This window comes from Pseudophryne corroboree, chromosome 11, assembly GCF_028390025.1.
Source record: "Pseudophryne corroboree isolate aPseCor3 chromosome 11, aPseCor3.hap2, whole genome shotgun sequence".
NCBI classification, from domain to species: Eukaryota; Metazoa; Chordata; class Amphibia; order Anura; family Myobatrachidae; genus Pseudophryne; species Pseudophryne corroboree.
Window position 1 is genome coordinate 248,147,361 of NC_086454.1, and position 11,009 is coordinate 248,158,369.

At 49.4% G+C, this 11,009-nt stretch overlaps 1 pseudogene; it reads left to right on the forward strand.

The window, feature by feature from the left end:
• The first annotated feature begins 2,195 nt into the window (after positions 1-2,195).
• LOC134970422 (5S ribosomal RNA) lies at positions 2,196-2,314 on the forward strand (annotated as a pseudogene).
• Positions 2,315-11,009: the final 8,695 nt, after the last annotated feature.

The window sequence follows — 11,009 nt, forward strand, 5'->3', positions numbered from 1 at the left end:
ATTCACTTTGAGCCATCACCAATTCCCCCATTAACACACTATTCACTTCTTATACTTCCTTCATTACCATTTCAACTGGTCTTTTAGTTTCTTGTTTTACTCACTTTATTTTTCACCTGCACTTAATGCAAATAACCTCCCCCTGCCCGTACTGTCCGCACACCGCCAATACATTATCCCTGCATCAACATGGCCACACGGGTCACATTACCGGACCCGCGTTTGCCCACAACATCATTCATTTATCCCCTCTTCAAGATGGCGCTTCAAGCCTCACTGATACCGCCCGTCTCTTTCCTCACATCCCACGTCGCGTCTGGTGACCACGCTCGTGAGCGGCGGTGGACAGGAACAGCAATGTAGCGCGCCCGCCCTCCGCACCCGCTGCACCTGCTCCCACAGTATTGGTTTAGTAATTAATGTAACTGCTTCTTATACCCGCCCCCCACCTGACCATATTGGATCCGGAAGTGAACAAGCCCAAAGGGGTGAAACGCGTTTTCCACAGGGGGGTCCGTTCCCTAAACACTCTCATGGCACCATTTCTTCTCACCTGACGAAATTCTGACCTGTCTATCTGGTTTAAGGATCCGTAAGCCCTATCTATTGTGTGGATGCGTCCCACAAATAGCCACATTACAGCTATAGATACTTAATTATCTCTGCCTTTTTTTTGCATATCAAAGTGATTTACTCTGTGTGGTTTTTATTCTATGATATGGGCTGGTATTATATCCTTAATTGAAACCAGGATATCATCTTGTATATTAGCATCTTTATGATTTCTATTACTTTATGTTTCTCAGTGTCAGAACTATAACAGAGGCATTAGTTGTGCATTCATATCTTTGTCCAGATTTGGGCTCACATAGGATATGCAGAGAAATATGTATAAACAATTTTGTTTGCTGCAGTGCTGATTCACAAATTTAATACCACTGCCCATAACTACATTCTGCATTAACCTATTGTGATTTATACATTATCTTCCCGTTAACAAGAGAATATGTTTCACGGATGAATGCTGCTGCTCAAAAATAATATTCTGTATCTATGTATGTCAATTCAGGTCTTTTTTCCTGAACAATATCTTTTCTGCGTGAAAAAAATGTCGCTAGATACAGCTTCACAGCTTTAACCCCAATAGGGGTAGGACACTGGTGTTCCATATGATCTGTAGCATCTATGTGAGTTCCTCACACCAGGGCTGTTTCTAGCCAATTTGGCTCCCAGTGCGAGATTTAAAAATGTGCCCCCCCATGACATAAAAAAATGTGCCCCCCCCCCCACACACACCTAGATAAAAAAAAACCTTGTGCGCGCACCCAGCAAGGGGGCATGGCCTCATCTAAATGGGTGTGGCCTCATTTAAATGGGCATGGCCTCGTCTGAAAAGACTACCTCACAATCCAGTTTTTGACCCCGCTCCAACAGATCACGACCACCACAGAAAAAAAAAATTCTACCATATTAAGCCCCACACAGTAATGCCCCGTGCACCATATTATGCCACACACCGCAATGCCCTTGATACATTAAATCCCCACACTACGGCAGGCAAGAGTCCCCATTTCACACATTATGGCAGGTGTCCCCATTTTACACATTGAGAGAAAGAGAGAGAGAAAATACTCACAGAGGCGATTACCGCTCTTCGGCCCGCCTCACCAGTCGCTCCTCGTGCTGGCCTTTCCCTCTTCCTAACTTGGATCCCCCTCTGTACTCCGCTCGGGGGGGGGGAGTTTTGCGGAGTGACGGGTTGCGTCGTGACGTAACGACGCAAACGTGTCATTCCGTGAAACTCCGCCCCCCAAGTGAGTTACCCGGGAGAAATAGGAGGGGGAAGCAGGGAGCCACAGTTAGTGCCGCGGCGGGCGCCCAGTGCGGTTGCACTGCTCGCCTGCCCAAGAAACGGCCTTGCCTCACACCATCAGAAATCACAGCCAGGCTGTTCTATCTAATTTTTGGCAATTACTCTGCCACACAGGTTTTCGTGGACTCTCATCCATGATCCACGGAGCACAGTGCTACCTTTGGGAGTACTGTAGAACCATACCTAACGTGGAAAGCAGATCCACATATTTTCACCCACTTTACTTATTCACCTCTTCTTCTCTATAATTTATTCCCATTATCCTTTACTTTCATAATTTCTTATATAGGTGCACTCTCATTGGTGTACAGATCACATAATCCTCTACTACCATACCAAGCTGCCAGCGCCCGATCTCGTCTGATCTTGGAAGCTAAACAACGTTGGGCTGGGTTAGTACCAGGAGAGGAGACTACCTGGGAATACCTGGTGTTGTAGAGCAGGAATTAATTTCCCTCTCTATGTGAGAAGAGACACCAACAGCAGTATCACCACTTATTCTATCAAGTACTCCTTACTACCCTATCCGGTCATTCCATGCTTATTTGCATTTAAGTGCCTTAATTCTTGTCCGTAAATACGGTATTTTGTCTATAATTCAGGTGTGTGATTATTATTTGGTGACCATGGATCATTATTTAGCTCAAACTGAGTGATCATAATTGGATATTCCTATAATATCTTGACCTACTACCCCTCGGTTCCATTAATACAGAAATTCTGTACTGGTCAGGGGAAATGGGGGTATGACAACTCAGTGTCTACAACCTTTCCAAATATTCTTTGAAATAAAGAGACCAGAACATTTTAACAATTTTCAAAATCCTTTATCTTTCTATGGATCTTTTGGATGGGCAACTATGGTTTATTATTATTATTAATAAAAGTTATGTTTTAACATTTTCTACCCTATAACACTGTAAATCTATTTTCATTAGTACAAGAGTGCGCCCACACAAGAGCTTTCTTTCTCTCCCATAGCTAGTCTGTGTACTTTCTGGCTCTGGGCGCACCACCAACCCGGACAGCATACAATAGGAGAATTTGGTTTATATTCCTCTCCTACCCCTTTATTAGGGTAATTTATTGTCCAATTTTGGTTCTTTTCATTAATATCAATATCATCATACCCTATGTGACCTGTGCCTGATTGCCCTGTGTTTTGTTGTAAGTGTCGAGCTACTCAGAAACTGCTTAGAAATTTCTATTCGCAATTTTGAGAATCTTTCGTTCGCAATTCTGCTAAGCTAAGATTCACTCCCAGTAGGCGGCGGCTTAGCGTGTGCAATGCTGCTAAAAGCAGCTTGCGAGCGAACAACTCGGAATGAGGGCCATGGTTTTGCCCAACTGCTAAAAAATTTCCTGCTGCGATCAACTTGGAATTACCCCCATAGTTCCTGGCGTGAGTCATCTGGCCGCTTTGATAACGTTGGGTGCCTATTTTTTTATGAAAATGCATCTTATTTGCATTGCTATGTGGCAAGGATGCACAAGCAGCTTCTGCTGATTAAAATGATATGCGGCATGCCTATATACTGTGTGAGACTGTGACTGTATCTGCATATGAAATGCTACACACAGAATATAGGCATGCCGCATATCATTTTAATCAGCAGAAGCTGCTTGTGCCCCTAGGCATACCAGATGCCCTAGGCAATTGCCTAGTTTGCCTATACCTAGGGCCGACTCTGACTGTAGTAATCATTGAAGAAAAGCAGAACTCCGGTATTTTGTAAAAGCACACAGTCTCTATAACACAGAAATACTTTGGCCTTGCACGGCCCAGGCAGGAGACAGTCCTACTCAGCAAGAGAGCTAAATGTTGGATATAATGCACAGGATGAAATGCTGTTAATTGGGTGCACAGGTTTAGCAGACAGTAACACCTGAGGAAAGTCTCTTACTGCAGATGGATGTAGTGGCATAGGCGTGAGCAGCACATTTTTTTAGGGGGTGCACCACCGGAGGGGCATGTCTAACACCACCTATTGGGCGTGGCTCGCACTATTTTACAATTAGTTCAAGTTGGAGAGCATAAGAATGTAAAAATAAGGAGGAGCGCTGAATGGGATGCAGGCATTGACATGTGAACAAGGTTGATGTTATATAAAGCATTTTAACTGGGTCGGCATTATATCCACATACAAATATATATAGATTCACATAAAATTAATTGAAATAGCCAGAACCACATAATATACAGTACACTGAAAAATCCAGAACCACATAAAAAAAAAAATGCATTGAAAAAGCCAGATCTTAGTGGAGGTAGGAAACACAGCAGAATACAAACACATCTTACTGTCAAACTTATGTTTAACATTTGCAGCATATCACTAAGCAGCTTTACACAAATTTATAATTACCAAATGAATGACGCCACACCATCATCTCCTCTTCTTGTCTCTCAGCCACACCATCATTCCCCTCACATTTCTCAGCCACGCCATTATCTCCTGCCTGTGTCTCTCTATCCCTTTTCTCCCATCTGCATCTCTCACCATCCCCCTCACTTTGTGTCTGTCATCCTTCCCGTTTCACTCTATGCCTCCCGGCCTTCACTCTGTGCCTCTCAGCCTCCCGGCCTTCACTCTGTGCCTCTCAGCATGCTCCTCCTTTACTCTGTGCCTCTCAGCCTCCCACACTTCACTCTGTGGCTCTCAGCCTCCCACCCTTCACTCTGTGGCTCTCAGCCTCCCACCCTTCACTCTGTGGCTCTCAGCCTGCTCCCTCTTCACTCTGTGGCTCTCAGCCTGCTCCCTCTTCACTCTGTGCCTCTCAGCATGCTCCTCCTTTACTCTGTGCCTCTCAGCCTGCTCCCTCTTCTCTCTGTGCCTCTCAGCATGCTCCTCCTTTACTCTGTGGCTCTCAGCCTGCTCCTTCTTCACTCTGTGGCTCTCAGCCTGCTCCCTCTTCACTCTGTGGCTCTCAGCCTGCTCCCTCTTCACTCTGTACCTCTCAACCTGCACCCTCTTCACTCTGTGTCTCTCAGCATGCTCCTCCTTTACTCTGTGCCTCTCAGCCTGCTCCCTCTTCACTCTGTGCCTCTCAGCATGCTCCTCCTTTACTCTGTGCCTCTCAGCCTGCTCCCTCTTCACTCTGTGCCTCTCAACCTGCACCCTTTTCACTCTGTGCCTCTCAGCATGCTCCTCCTTTACTCTGTGCCTCTCAGCCTGCTCCCTCTTCACTCTGTGCCTCTCAGCATGCTCCTCCTTTACTCTGTGCCTCTCAGCCTGCTCCCTCTTCACTCTGTGCCTCTCAGCATGCTCCTCCTTTACTCTGTGCCTCTCAGCTTGCCTTCCCTTCACTCTTTGCCCCTCAGCATGCTACTTCTTTACTCTTTGCCCCACAGCATGCTCCCCCCTTCACCTCTCAGCATGCCCCCCCTTTCACTCTTTGCCCCTCAGCATGCTCCCCATTTCACCTCTCAGCATGCCCCCCCTTTCACTCTTTGCCCCTCAGCATGCTCCCCCTTTCACCTCTCAGCATGCCCCCCCTTTCACTCTTTGCCCATCAGCATGCTCCTTCTTCACTCTTTGCCCTTCAGCATGCTTCCTCCTTTCACCTCTCAGCATGCTCCCTCCTTTCACCTCTCAGCATGCTCCCTCCTTTCACCTCTCAGCATGTCCCACCTTTCACCTCTCAGCATGCTCCCTCCTTTCACCTCTCAGCATGCTCCCTCCTTTCACCTCTCAGCATGTCCCACCTTTCACCTCTCAGCATGCTCCCTCCTTTCACCTCTCAGCATGCTCCCTCCTTTCACCTCTCAGCATGCTCCCTCCTTTCACCTCTCAGCATGTCCCACCTTTCACCTCTCAGCATGCTCCCTCCTGTCACCTCTCAGCATGCTCCCTCCTTTCACCTCTCAGCATGTCCCACCTTTCACCTCTCAGCATGCTCCCTCCTTTCACCTCTCAGCATGCTCCCCCCTTTCACCTCTCAGCATGTCCCACCTTTCACCTCTCAGCATGCCCCCCCTTTTACTCTTTGCCTCTCAGCATGCTCCTTCTTCACTCTTTGCCTCTCAGCATGCTCCCCCCAACTTTCACTCTGTTTCTCAGCTTCTCCCATTGACTCTTTCAGCCTCTCTCAATGTCCGCCCCTCTCCCCTGCTGTTCACCTGAGCCAGTGGACAGCGAGGCCAGGTGCTGCATCCTCGCTCCAAACAGGGCAGGGAGCCATTAACTAATGCCGGGCAGCAGCGCAGTAGTGAGAGTGACTGGTGACAGGCTCTCCGGCGGCAATTCAAATATGGCATCAGTCTCTAGCCAGTCAGGAACCGTGGTCCGGCAGCCAATCAAGAGCCGCCACTCCTGATTGGCTGTGCCGCCGGCAAGACTGTCACTCTTGCTAGCGCCTGCCCAAGTATTCCAGCGCTGCCACTCGGGCACCCTTGTCAAATCCAGACTCCCGACATTTGTATCTGCGTGCGGGGGGTGCCAGACATTAGTGGGTGCCTGTGCGCACCAGGCACCCCCCGTGCGCACGCCTATGAGTAGTGATCTGTGGCTGGAGTCTGAAGCAGGCTGAAGGAATGAAGACTGAAGACTTTAACGATGAAAGGTACAACAGGGGATCCACTTGGAGTCAGGAACACGGGAACCAGGAGCACTAGTACACCGAGTGTGACTCGTTGTGCAAGGCAATGAGACTGAGCCAGGAACTGGAGTTTATACCCCTTGGTCTGTGATGATTGGATGTTGCATCTCTGTGAGAACACACCCCGCTGGATTGGGTGTTCAGGTCAGCTGTGAGTTAGCTGAAGGAGAGTAATTCTGCAATGCACTGCTGATTGCTGGCTGGGCTCAGTAGTGCACCGGGAGTAAATGCTGTTAACTAGAAGCACTGTGTACTCCAGGCTGCAGGAGACTGAAGACTGGAACTGGAACTGAACTGGAACGGAACTGCTGGGACCTGTAGTTCCACAGGTCCAATTCACAGGGGATACTCTGAAGACAGAGGACTGAAGCCAGGAGACGCCTGTTCACAGGAAGTGATGCAATGGAGAATGCAGATTCCTGACACCAAGCATCCAACCACTGCATACTATTCACAAAGTCTGCAAATTTAGATGGGCCACCACCCACCCCGGGAGCCTGAGGAGACTTCCACCTATCCAGGAAGGCATCGAGAACATTATTGAAGTCCACTAAACAGATAACAGGGGTGTGAGGGGAAGAGGCAATGAACGAGGTGGCCTTTTGCAAAACATCATAGGAGAACGGAGGAGGAACATAGAAAGACAAAAGAAAAAAGGTCTGGGAACTCAATTTACATTCAACAAACACAAACCTGCCATATGGATCAGTGTTAACCGTAATCAACCCAAATTGCACAGTTTTTTTTATCATTACTGACACCCCTCGAGAAAAGGAGGAGTGTGATAGGCCCAACCCACCCAAGGTCTGCAGAGTGACAGCAGTATAATTCCCTCTAAATGGGTCTCACTCAAACAAACAATGTCCAGGCAGGGTCGGTTCTAGGCCTTTTTGCGCCTCGGGCGGGAAGTATGGGTGTGGCTTCATACAGGGGGCGTGGTCAGTTACGCCCCCTGTACAGTAGTAGCGCCGCTGAAATGCTGTGCGGTGCGCGATGACGTCATCACGCACCGCACAGCAAAGGTCCTCTCCACGAAGGGAAACTAGACACGTAGCGTCTAGTTCCCTTGGTGGAGAGGACCTTTGCTGTGCGGTGCGCGATGACGTCATTGCGCACCGCACAGTAAAGGTCCTCTCCACGAAGTGAAACTAGACGCTACACGTCTAGTTCCCTGACACCCTTCACAGCGGGACGCAGCGGCAGCGGGACACAGCAGGGGGCACAGCACTGCAGTAGCGGATCTTGCCATAATGCAGTGCCCTCCGGATGGCGCCGGCACCCTCCGGAAGGCGGCGCCCCGGGCAAAAGTCCTGCTTGCTCGTGGCAAGATCCGCTACTGTGTCCAGGTCATATTTCTTAATCATTTTAAGTATAAGGGATCGCTTTATTTTATTGTTAATACACCGGACATTCCATGCCAAAAATTTTAGGGCAGGCATTGCACCCGTGGCGTCAACTGGGTCTCGACACATAGATACCATGCAAGATGGTTAGGCAGCCTCATTGTCAAAAGCAGCCAGGTATACAAATGCCAAATGAAAATGTGTAAAGGGTCAGCATCCCCCTCAGAAAGCCCTGCATAGGATGGCCCAATCCAAAAACCGTGCCGTCCGCCGACCCCGAGTCGTGAGCCATACCAGCCAAAACAATACAATATACCTTCACTTCACATAGTATAATACATAAATATAGAAAACAATAAACTGAAGAAAGAAAAAAAAGAAAAGAAAAACATACAAAAACAAGCAGCACCCAAACAACAGCGGGTGTGGTATGGTATGCCGGCGGCCGGGCTTCCGGCGCCCAGCATACCGGCGCCGGAAGCCTGACCGCTGGCATACCGACAGCGTGGCGAGCGCAAATGAGCCCCTTGCTCATTTATTCTACCTCCAGGGGGGTCGTGGACCCCCACGAGGGAGAAAAACTGTCGGTATGCCGGCTGTCGGGATTCTGACGCCGGCATACTGTGCGCCGGGATCCCGACAGTCGGCAACCTGAAGACCACCCACAACAGCCCCCCTCCCTGTATACCTCCCCGAACTGTGGCATACTCATATCCCTAACAAAACCTCAATCCCTTAAAATCTAAATTCCTACGAGAAATTTATACGTAACTGAAAATCTAAAGTCCCAATAGAAAGCTATACGTAAATAACGCTATACAACAAAGCCCAGAACCACCAAAACAAGAGGGGGCTCCCCGGACATATACTTGCATATCTTAAGCACAGAAGTTCGAAAAAAGTAACGCTGGATGTCAGTCCGGAGCCAGCAGACGGGCGCCCAGAGCATATCTGTCCAGCCAGGCCGCCGCCTCTCTCAGAGAATTGAAGAATTTGGTCTCCCCATCCGCCACCACACGAAGCCTTGACGGGAACAGCATAGAGTAGGAGAGATTCATGTCCCGAAGACGAAGCTTGATAGGCAGGAATTGGGCCAGGTCTTTTTGGACATCCTCAGCAAAGTTCGGAAATGCCGACACCCTGACACCATTCCGGAGCAGGGAGCCCTTCATGCGACCCAAACGAAGGACAGAGTCATGGTCTTTATAATGGCAATAAAAGTTTGTGGCGGGGCACCGGGAGGTAATGGCCTAAAAGGTACCTTGTGAGCGCGTTCCACCACAAACTGGGAGGTTAAGGAGTCTGCTCCGTACAGCTCCTTGAGCCATGACTCCAGAAAGTCCTTAGGATGTGACCCTTCCTCTCTCTCAGGCAGCCCAACAAACCTCACTATTTCTAAGGAGGCATCCCTCCATGTCCAGGAGCTTAGTTTGCAGCGATGAAACCTGCTGGGACACTGTAGAAACGGATTGCTTCAGGGGGCCACAGAGATCCTCCAGATTAGAGACCCACATCTCGGCCTCACCCACTCTCTCACGGACACACTGGACATCCTGACGCAAAAATGAAAGATCACACTGCACTCTCTCCATTTTGTCGGATAAGCGTTGTTCACTAGCTGTTATAGCCTCCAGAACCTGTTGAATGGAGGGAGCAGAAGGTGATGCAGCAGTGCCCGAGTCGGACCGAGGTCTAGTAGAGGGGAATGATTTAGGAGATGACTGCACCGGCTGGCTGGAGGACTGGCGGGCATACTTCTCCAATTTAGCCGCAGCCGCGTGCTGGCTGTCCTCCACCATGGTATCCAAGGGTGAACCAACAATCAGGCAATATCACAGGCACAGATAGGCTCAGATAGCCCGCATGTCCCGAATATTCAGTGTCAGAAAATGCAGCAGTGATCTGAATATGCAGTATCAATGAAGCATAAAGAGCCCAATCATTTAGTGATAAAAAAGGGCAGGAAGATCCTAAAAATATGTAATCAATAAAGGCAGCGTATTAACATGAGTGCAGAGCAGTGTACCCAGGGTCAGCTCATCCAGCCACACAGCTATCTCAGGATCACAGTGCTATGTAATGCTGACTAACTGAGGGAGCTGCTTCCAAGATGGCCACCGGGCCCACAGCTTTCCCCCTCCTCTTGCAGGGATGCAGAGCCTGAGCACCGGGGATCAGGAGCGGCCAGGTAGAAACTCTCAGGGGCTGCAGGGGGATGTTCCACACCCCAGGCATCCCACAGCACTGAACTTCACTGAGGATTCGCGACCGCGGACACCCGGGGCCGCGAGGCCGGGGTTGCAATGGTGGCCTAGGCTTCAACTCCGGGCGGCAGCCAGCGCGGTCAGGAAGCCAGCAGAGGAGAACACAGGAGACGCCCGCTGCCCCCCAGGGACAGGAGACAGATGCAGCCTAATTGTAGCTCCGGAAGGGGCTCAGGAGGGTAAGGAGGATTAATTGCCCGGGGAGCTCCAGTGCCTTGCTTCCTACCCGCTTGCTGCCGTGGCCACACCCCCTGTGTTTGTGTCGATTTGATGGGATTTTAATCTCGATTTTTATCAACATATTTTACTGCAACTTTTTGAATCCATTTTCGGTAATTTACTAAGCTGCCGAGTTTTCTTGTTTCATATTTTCCGATGTCGATGTGATTCGTATTGTCAGGCAGTGTTTTACGGGAGTGATGAGTAAAACACTGCCGGACATAACACAATGAAGCCCGGCTGGATCATTGAGACCTGTGGAGGGCTTCATTGTGTATATTATGAGTAGTGTTTAAAGAGTTAAAAGTAGAAAAAAAAATTGCGTGGGGTCCCCCCTCCTATGTATAACCAGCCTCAGGCTCTTTGAGCCGGCCCTGGTTGTAAAAATACAGGGGGGGAAATGCGTAGGGTCTCCCCATATTTATACAACCAGCACCGGGCTCTGCGTCCGGCCCTGGTTCAAAAAATACGTGGGACAAAAGATGTAGGGGTCCCCCGTATTTTTTTAAACCAGCCCCGTGCTACACTAGCCAGAGAGATAATGCCACAGCCGGGGGACACTTTTATATAGGTCCCTGCAGCCGTGGCAAAAACCCCCAACTATTCACACCTGGCCGGGGTACCCTAGAGGAGTGGGGACCCCTTAAATCAAGGGATCCGCCCCTCTAGCCACCCACTGACCAGGGGTGAAGCCCAAGGCTGTCCCCCCAT